The sequence below is a fragment of the Diceros bicornis genome, chromosome 14, assembly GCF_020826845.1.
Source record: "Diceros bicornis minor isolate mBicDic1 chromosome 14, mDicBic1.mat.cur, whole genome shotgun sequence".
In the NCBI taxonomy this organism is placed as follows: domain Eukaryota; kingdom Metazoa; phylum Chordata; class Mammalia; order Perissodactyla; family Rhinocerotidae; genus Diceros; species Diceros bicornis.
This window is the reverse complement of record NC_080753.1, coordinates 29,422,041-29,430,143: the sequence shown is the minus strand read 5'-3', so window position 1 is coordinate 29,430,143 and position 8,103 is coordinate 29,422,041.

Below are 8,103 nucleotides of genomic sequence, written 5' to 3'. Positions count from 1 at the left end.
GGCTGACTGGTGGCGTAGTGTTTAAGTTCGCGTGCTCCGCTTCAGTGGCCCGGGGTTCACAGGCTTGAATGCCGGGCGCAGAGGCACGCACCGCTCATCAAGCCATGCTGTGGCAGCATCCCACATACGAAATAGAGGAAGATGGGCCCAGATGTTAGCTCAGGGCCAATCTTCCTCACCAAAAAGGAAAAAAAAAAGTGTCATGAAACAAAGCTGCAAGTATAACTTGATACATATTTCAGGGATGGGGAGTGAGGTTCAAACTCTAAGTGCAGTAGGAATTCAGAAAAAAGGGAAGCATTGGGTAGGAGCTGGCATTTGAGATGGCCCTTAAAATTTTTAATAAATAAGAAAGGATAGTAGGAGAACATGGGGACAACACAAGTAGAAAGAAGCATAATACATTTATGGGCACAAGAAGTTTGGACTTTGGATATTGGATGAGAGGATCAATGGTCCTCTAATTGGAGTGGGGTATCTCTAGGGTACAAGTTTTAAGAAAATCAATTTGTAGATCCTCAATTCCCAAGTGTTCTCTATACTGTAGGAGATCAAGATTTCGTCACCCTGAAATCTATCTCTTTACCTTGATTGTTTTCTCTGAGGGACATTTGACCTCCCCCACTAACTGCGTAAAGAATTTGACATGGTGGCTCCTTCCTGGAACAGATCTTCTATCATGATGGCTGTAAAGATAATGTAGGATAAATGTTACAATAGGAAAGGCACCAACAAGCCCATCTTATCGGAAGTTCTGTCTCTCTGGCCACATTCTCTGGATGGCCCTGCAAGGAGTTGCCAGACAAACATTTACATTTATAAGGGAAATCTCCATTTGTAAAGGTATCTCCCTCTCTGTTTTGGGAAGAGGGGGGGATGGCCTCATTTTTAGAAGCTTATCAATGTGGAAGGTGAGGCCTTAAATCTGCATAATAACCTTACTCTTGTTTACTGTGCTTTAGTGGTAATCTCCTGTGACTCCCCCCCCCCACCCCCAGCAACATCCTCCTTTGTCATTGGCTGAACAGGGTATTTAAGACGAGAATTTCTGCTATTGTGTTGAGAAACGCAGTGTCCCTGCTTTCTCCCATGTATACATGTTATTAAACTTGGTATTATTTTCTCCTGCTAACCTGTCTTGTTAATTATTTGGCCAGCCATAAGAACCTTAAGGGAAAGGGCAGAGGGAGATTCTCCCTCTTCCCCCGACAATACCAAATCTGCTTTCCTCTTTTGCAATTTCTCCTTCCCTGCTTTCAGTAACAAGGCTCACCACTCACCATCCACCATCTTTCAATAGTGGACAACCCAGAGGGGTAAAACTCCTGGAACACTGTTGAAATGCTGGTGTAGGACTGTGGGTGCTGAGAAAGTGAATGGCTGAAAAGCTGGGCAACAAATTCTTTTTGTTTTCAAGTTAGAAGTTTTCCAAATCTTTGCTTTCAAAACGTGGAAGGACTTAAATCACATTGTCAGCTGAAAAAATCATTAACAATATTTTTTTATAATAGATCTCTGTGATTTTTTTTGGCAAACAACTCAGAATTAGATGCCATTGCTACTGTATATCAAAACTCTCTCAATTCTCATCTACTTACTTATGTGAAGAAAGTTTCTCAGCTTAAAAATGAAAAAATAGGACTAGAATTGATGCTGAATGCTATCTCATTCTAGTGTCGGAAGAGAGGGAGAATCTCCGTCTGCCCTTTTCCTTAAGGTTCTTATGGCTGGCCAAATAATTAACAAGACAGGTTAGCAGGAGAAAATAATACCAAGTTTAATAACATGTATACATGGGAGAAAGCAGGGACACTGCGTTTCTCAACACAGTAGCAGAAATTCTTGTCTTAAATACCATGTTCAACCAAAGACAAAGGAGGATGTTGGGGGTGGGGGTGTCAGTTACAGGAGATTATCACTAAAGCACTGTAAACAAGAGGAAAGTTTATTATGCAGTTTTAAGGCCTCACCTTCCACATTGATAAGTTTCTAGAAATGAGGTCATCCCCCCTCTTCCCAATACAGAGAGGGAGATACCTTTACAAATGGAGACTTCTCTTGTAAATGATTGGCAGCTCCTCGCAGGGCCATCCAGAGAATGTGACCAGAGAGACAGAACTTCCGATAAGATGGGCTTGTTGGTGCCTTTTCTATTGTAACCTCTATCCTACATTATCTTTATAGCCGTCATGATAATAACTCCTTCCTGAAACAGATCTTTTGTTTTAAATTCTTTAGGCACTTTGGGAGGGGAAACTCAAATATTCTTCCTGAGTTCTCTGAGTCCTTCTTGTCTTCAGCTGGAAATAATCCGCATACCAGAGTGGTGCCTCCTGGGCTAGCTTGCCCTGAGCACCATCACTAGCAATAAGTGATATTCAACTACAAACATGAACTACCTGGGGGAAAAAAGTAGCTCATCCATTTCGTTAAGAAATACATTTCCAATGTATTTTTTGTGTTTATGTATAATATTTATAAAAATCATAATATTCATGTTGTTTTGATCAATTGGATATTACTAATATTTATAATGGCCACTCAAATCAGAAGAAAATGTCTCATTTAGAGCTTTATAGTTACATAACACAAAAATTTTTTGAATTTCAACTTATATATGTATTTTGGCTGCAGAGATGTATGATATGATGATCAATAAAAGACTTTCCAGCATATATGTTACATTAAGATTAGATTTTTGAGGGGAAAGGGGAATGGAAACACAAATACAAGGAGAAAAGAGAAAATGTAAAATGTTTGACTGCTAAAGAAGAGTTTGTTCATGTATTTTGTGTGTGTGTGTGTGAGGAAGATCAGCCCTGAGCTAACATCCGTGCTAATCCTCCTCTTTTTGCTGAGGAAGACCCGCTCTGAGCTAACATCTATTGCCAATCTTCCTTCTTTTTTTTTTTTTCCCCTTTTTCTCCCCAAAGCCCCAGTAGGTAGTTGTACATCCTTCTAGTTGCTGTATGTGGGACGCGGCCTCAGCATGGCTGGAGAAGCAGTGCGTTGGTGCGCGCCCGGGATCTGAACCCAGGCCGCCAGCAGCGGAGCGCCGGCACTTAACCGCTAAGCCACGGGGCCGGCCCATGTTCATGTATTTTTTTTTTTAATATAATTTTATTTATTTATTTTTTTCCCCCAAAGCCCCAGTAGATAGTTGTATGTCATAGTTGCACATCCTTCTAGTTGCTGTATGTGGGACGCGGCCTCAGCATGGCCGGAGAAGCAGTGCATTGGTGCGCGCCCGGGATCCGAACCTGGGTCGCCAGCAGCAGAGCGGGCTCACTTAACCGCTAAGCCATGGGGCCGGCCCTGTTCATGTATTTTTAAGATGAATGATGGTGAGCGTCAAATCACTCTGGGATTTAAGTCTTATTTGATACATTTAAAAGGGTAATATAGCAGTTTTATATTAAAATGTATTTATAAAAGAGTAGAAATTACATCCATCCTCTGCAACTACTAAGTTTTAAACTAATGATGAAAAGTATTAGATGTCACCTTAAAGATGTGCAAGGAGCTGTATAGTTCTTATATATTTTTTTAGGAGTAGGGGGGCAAAAAATGAAGGACCTACTATGAAGGACCCATACTAGAAAGGTAGAACGAGGCCTCATTAGAGACATTCTTGGAAGCTAGGTAGACTTTAGACTTGAAGTGGCAAGCCAACCAACCCCTAAGCCTGTTGCCTCACCCGTAATGGGGACCCGTAAATGGGGTCCATTTCAAGCTTTTATTTTTTTATTTTTATTTTTTTAATAAATTTTTTTTAATTTATTTTTTCCCCCAAAGCCCCAGTAGATAGTTGCATGTCATAGCTGCACATCCTTCCAGTCGCTGCATGTGGGAGGCGGCCTCAGCATGGCCGGAGAAGCGGTGCGTCCGTGCGCGCCCGGGATCCGGACCCCAGGCCGCCAGCAGCAGAGCGCGCACACTTAACCGCTAAGCCACGGGGCCGGCTCCACTTCAAGCTTTTAAATGTTCCATGATGGGACACAGGGAGGCGCTGACGGTTGGGGTGTGAGCTAGTGAAAGGAAGATCACCCTGATGCCTGGATGCAATGCACAGTGAGACTGGCACGAGAAGCTGTCAGTCTTGGAGGACATTACTAGGGGGCAGGAGAAGATAGTTTCCAGTCTTTCAATACCAGGATTAGAAAGCAACCCCTCTGGGGGCCGGCCAGGTGGCGTAGTGGTTAAGTGCGCGGGCTCGGCATCCCCGGCCGGAGGTTCGCAAGTCAGGACCCGGGCGCGCACCTACGCCCTGCTGGTCAAGCCATGCTGTGGCAGCGTCCCATATAAAGTACAGGAAGATGGGCATGGATGCTGGCCCAGGGCCAATCTTCCTCAGCAAAAAGAGGATTGGCAACAGATTTTAGCTCAGGGCTCATCTTCCTCACACACACACAAAAAGTAACTCCTCTGTCCTTTCCAACATCCTGAACAAAGAAGAATGGATGCAATCTCCGATGCCCTCAGAGATACCCATAAACTCTGGGGGTCAAGTGGAAAGCACAGCCGTTGTGGTCCCAGGTCATCCGCCTGTGGATTGAAGGTGAGGAAGGCTGGGGAAGTGGGGCGACCGGCTGGAGGGCAAGAGGCTTGTCGCAAACTGTTGCCGGGATATGCAAGGAGCCTCCTCCTCAAGCACAGCGTCTACCCAGGCAGAAGAGGAGTCAGCTGCAAGTTGCCTCTCCGGCTCCTGCCGTAGGTGAGACCTGGATGAGGAGGCTGATTTCGGGAGGCTGAGCAGGTCGCCACCTGCTGGCGGGAGCCTGAAATGGCTGTGGAGGAGGTTGGAATCTAATTCAAAGTAGATTTAGCCTTACCCCACACTGTAAGTTATCGTTCAAGTTACACTGTAATTGGGCATCAGAGCAGGTTTGGGCAGCTGAGCTTGCTGGCTGCTTTGGCAAGGGTTGCAGAGGCTTGGCAGGGACCAACTTTTCCCACTTGGAGCTGTGCCTGTGGGCAAATCTGGTCAAAATGAAGATTGGGGGAAGCTGTATTAGTCTGGGTTTTTGATTCAAGTAACAGAAACTGATTTAAGTAAAAAAAAAGAATTTATTGGGGCCGGCCTGGTGGCATAGCGGTTAAGTTCGGGCACTCTGCTTCCGGGGCCTGCGGACTGCAGGTTCCGACCCCGGGCGCAAACACACGCACCGCTTCTCAAGCCATGCTGTGGCAGCGTCCCATATACAGTAGAGGAAGATGGGCACAGATGTTAGCCCAGGGCCGGTCTTCCTCAGCAAAAAGAGGAGGATTGGCAACAGATGTTAGCTCAGGGCTAATCTTCCTCCTCCTGCACCCCACTCCCAAAAAGGAATTTATTAATAGAGTATAGAGGAGCTGCTTAAATAATTGGGAGGACGAGAGAGCCAGCTTGGAGGCTGTATAGTCAGGAACGACACCCCAAATCAGGGCACACAACAGTTCTTATGAAGACACCCCAGCTGCCACCTCTGGGTATAGATGCTGCTGTTTCCATGGCTAATATCACCAGTGCTGGATGCTGCTCCTACAACTGCTGCTTCTTACAACCGGAAATCAGGTGGAGCTGCTGCTCTGTCACTTACCTGAATGAATTATGTGTGGTCCCTAGGTCTTCCTCTTCCCGGCATCTGATTGGTGGAGCCTGGTCATGTGGCTATGCTCTCGCTGCAAAGGAGGCCGGAAGCAAACGCCTGACATTTTCAGCCTCTACAGTGGAAGAAGAGTTTGGGGAATTGGGAGATTCCCCAAATATAGGAAGGGGATTCCAAAGTTAGATGGCTCAAAGCAAGGAAAGCCTTGAAGGAGATGGATATACATAAAATGGCACATTCTGAAGCCAGCAATCTGGGTGGTAAAGGAAACCATAATCATTTTATGTGAGGAACTAGGGATGTTGTAGCTTGAAGAAGAAAAAATATAAGAGAATGGGGGGGTCAAACATCAGAAGGGCTTCTGTATGGAAAACAATGTCACTTAGTTTACCTCCAAGGGATAGAACTAAGACTATTGAATAGGAGCACCAGAGGATATAAATTTTTGTTCAATATAAGGAAGACTTTTCTTTTTTGTTCTTAAAAAACAAACCATATTTTCATTATGAAAAAAGTTCAGAATAAAAATATAGAAAGATAATTACTCACAGAACCACAACCCAAAGATATGTGCTTATAACATTAGTCAGTTTCCTTCCAGTTTTTAATGCTAAATGTTGTTTTCCAAATGGTATACATATTTATATATTCTATACATATCGTCAGATTCTGCCTTTTTCCACTGAATATCAGATCATAACATTTTTTTCATATTTTCACCAACTCTTTGTAGGCATCGTTTTTAATGGCTGCATAATATTCCATCAGGAGCATACAGCATAATTTACCTAAACATTTCTCTGTTGTTGGACAGTTAGGTTATCTCCAGTTTTTTGTAGTTTTAAATAATAATGCAATGAGAAATGGAATTATGGGGTCTGAGCATTAAATATATTTATTAAATGTTATATTAAATATTATATATATCATTTTTAATATAAAAACGAAATGAAGTGAAATATGTAATATCCTAGTGCTCCCAGAATTTCTTTTAGGGAGGGAGCTGTCTTTATTAGGGGAAATAAGCCCCTTAGGGGAGAAAGTGCTTCAGGGCATGAGTGCTGGCAGGAACCCTAGCAATAAAGAGAAACAGTTAAGATGTCTCTTTCCGCCTGGAAAGCAAGAGGAATTTGTTTTTTCTCCAGAGAGAATGGGATAAAAGAAAGAACGGTGGGGCAGGGAGGAGAGTTAGTGATTTGGAAAAGGCCGGTCCCTAAGGAGTGAAGCGCCAATTAGAAAACTTCACTGGGGGGTGTGGAAAGGACTTTAAAGAATGTCTGATGTGTGAGTTTAAGCTGTTTGCAATGCATCGTGTGACTCTGCCCCAGGGCCCAGATCATCATAATGTCTTCTATATCCATGAATGTTTGGTGTGGGAAGAGGCGTGGGCAGTGCTCAGGAAGGGCTGAGTTTCATCTCTACATTTCCGAACTGTGGAACTGCAACAGCCCAGCCTGGCAGAATCAGGAGCCCAGAGGCAGAGATGTTTAGGAGAATAAAAATCCCCAGAAATTTGCAGAAATCTTAGGGGAGGCTTTGACTTCCACAATCCATTCTTATTTCAATCTCAAAGGGCAAGGAGGTTGATGTCTGAATTACAAAAGTAATGCAAATTCATTTCAAGTAGTAGGAAAAAAAGAGAAGCAGAAAAAAAAATTCACTCTAGTTCTACCGTCCAGATATCTGAGAGCGTGACCTGAGGAGTGGTATGCGCGCAAGAGGTGAGAAGTAATCTTTACTTTAAAGATGGTGGAAAGGAGGGAGTTACCCATTGATCATACACCTGTGAGTCAGGTTTTGTTCATCGCCAGATGACAAACCCAGCTGCTAAGTGCCTTTTTATGATATATCTGAAGGGACAGGTTGGAGTAACAGGTCCCTTCCAGGTCCTAACGACCTGGGTTAAGAAGCGAGAACAGAATTTTCTGCAAAAGTACGGAAGATGCTCCACTGGAGGATTGCACCATTTAGGTGGGCAATCGTATTAGATAAGTACATGGGAAGATAGGTAAGAAGTCCAGAACCATAAACTTCTAGTTGCAAAAGCCTCTTGAGGGAGGAAAGCTCTTTTATTAAAATTACAGGCAGCGCGGTCTCCTCCAGTGGAGTCTGGAGACCCGGGTTCTAGCCTCATCACTGCTTCTCAGTGCAAGTCACGCACCTTCTCTGGGACTGTTTCTTCACTGGAAGGATGAGGAGGCTCGATTAGATGACCTCTAAGTTCCCTTCTAGCTTTAAATTTCCTGTTGTGATACTTGCCAGACTTGTTTTACTGGCCCCAGCGCTCCCTCCCAGCTCCTCCGTCAGCCGCCGCGCCCGCATCCGGCACCAGAGGGCGCTGCAGGCGGGCCAAGGGCAGTGTGCGGTGGGCGGAGTGGCAGAATCAGGGGTCTCCAGGAGGCACGGTGATTGGCCGCGGCCGGGCGGAAAGGGGCGTGGAGGAGGTGGGGCGAGCTGCGCGGTGACGTCGCGCTGGCGGGGCGGGGCCGGGGCTGGGCCGCGCAGCGTGTGACGC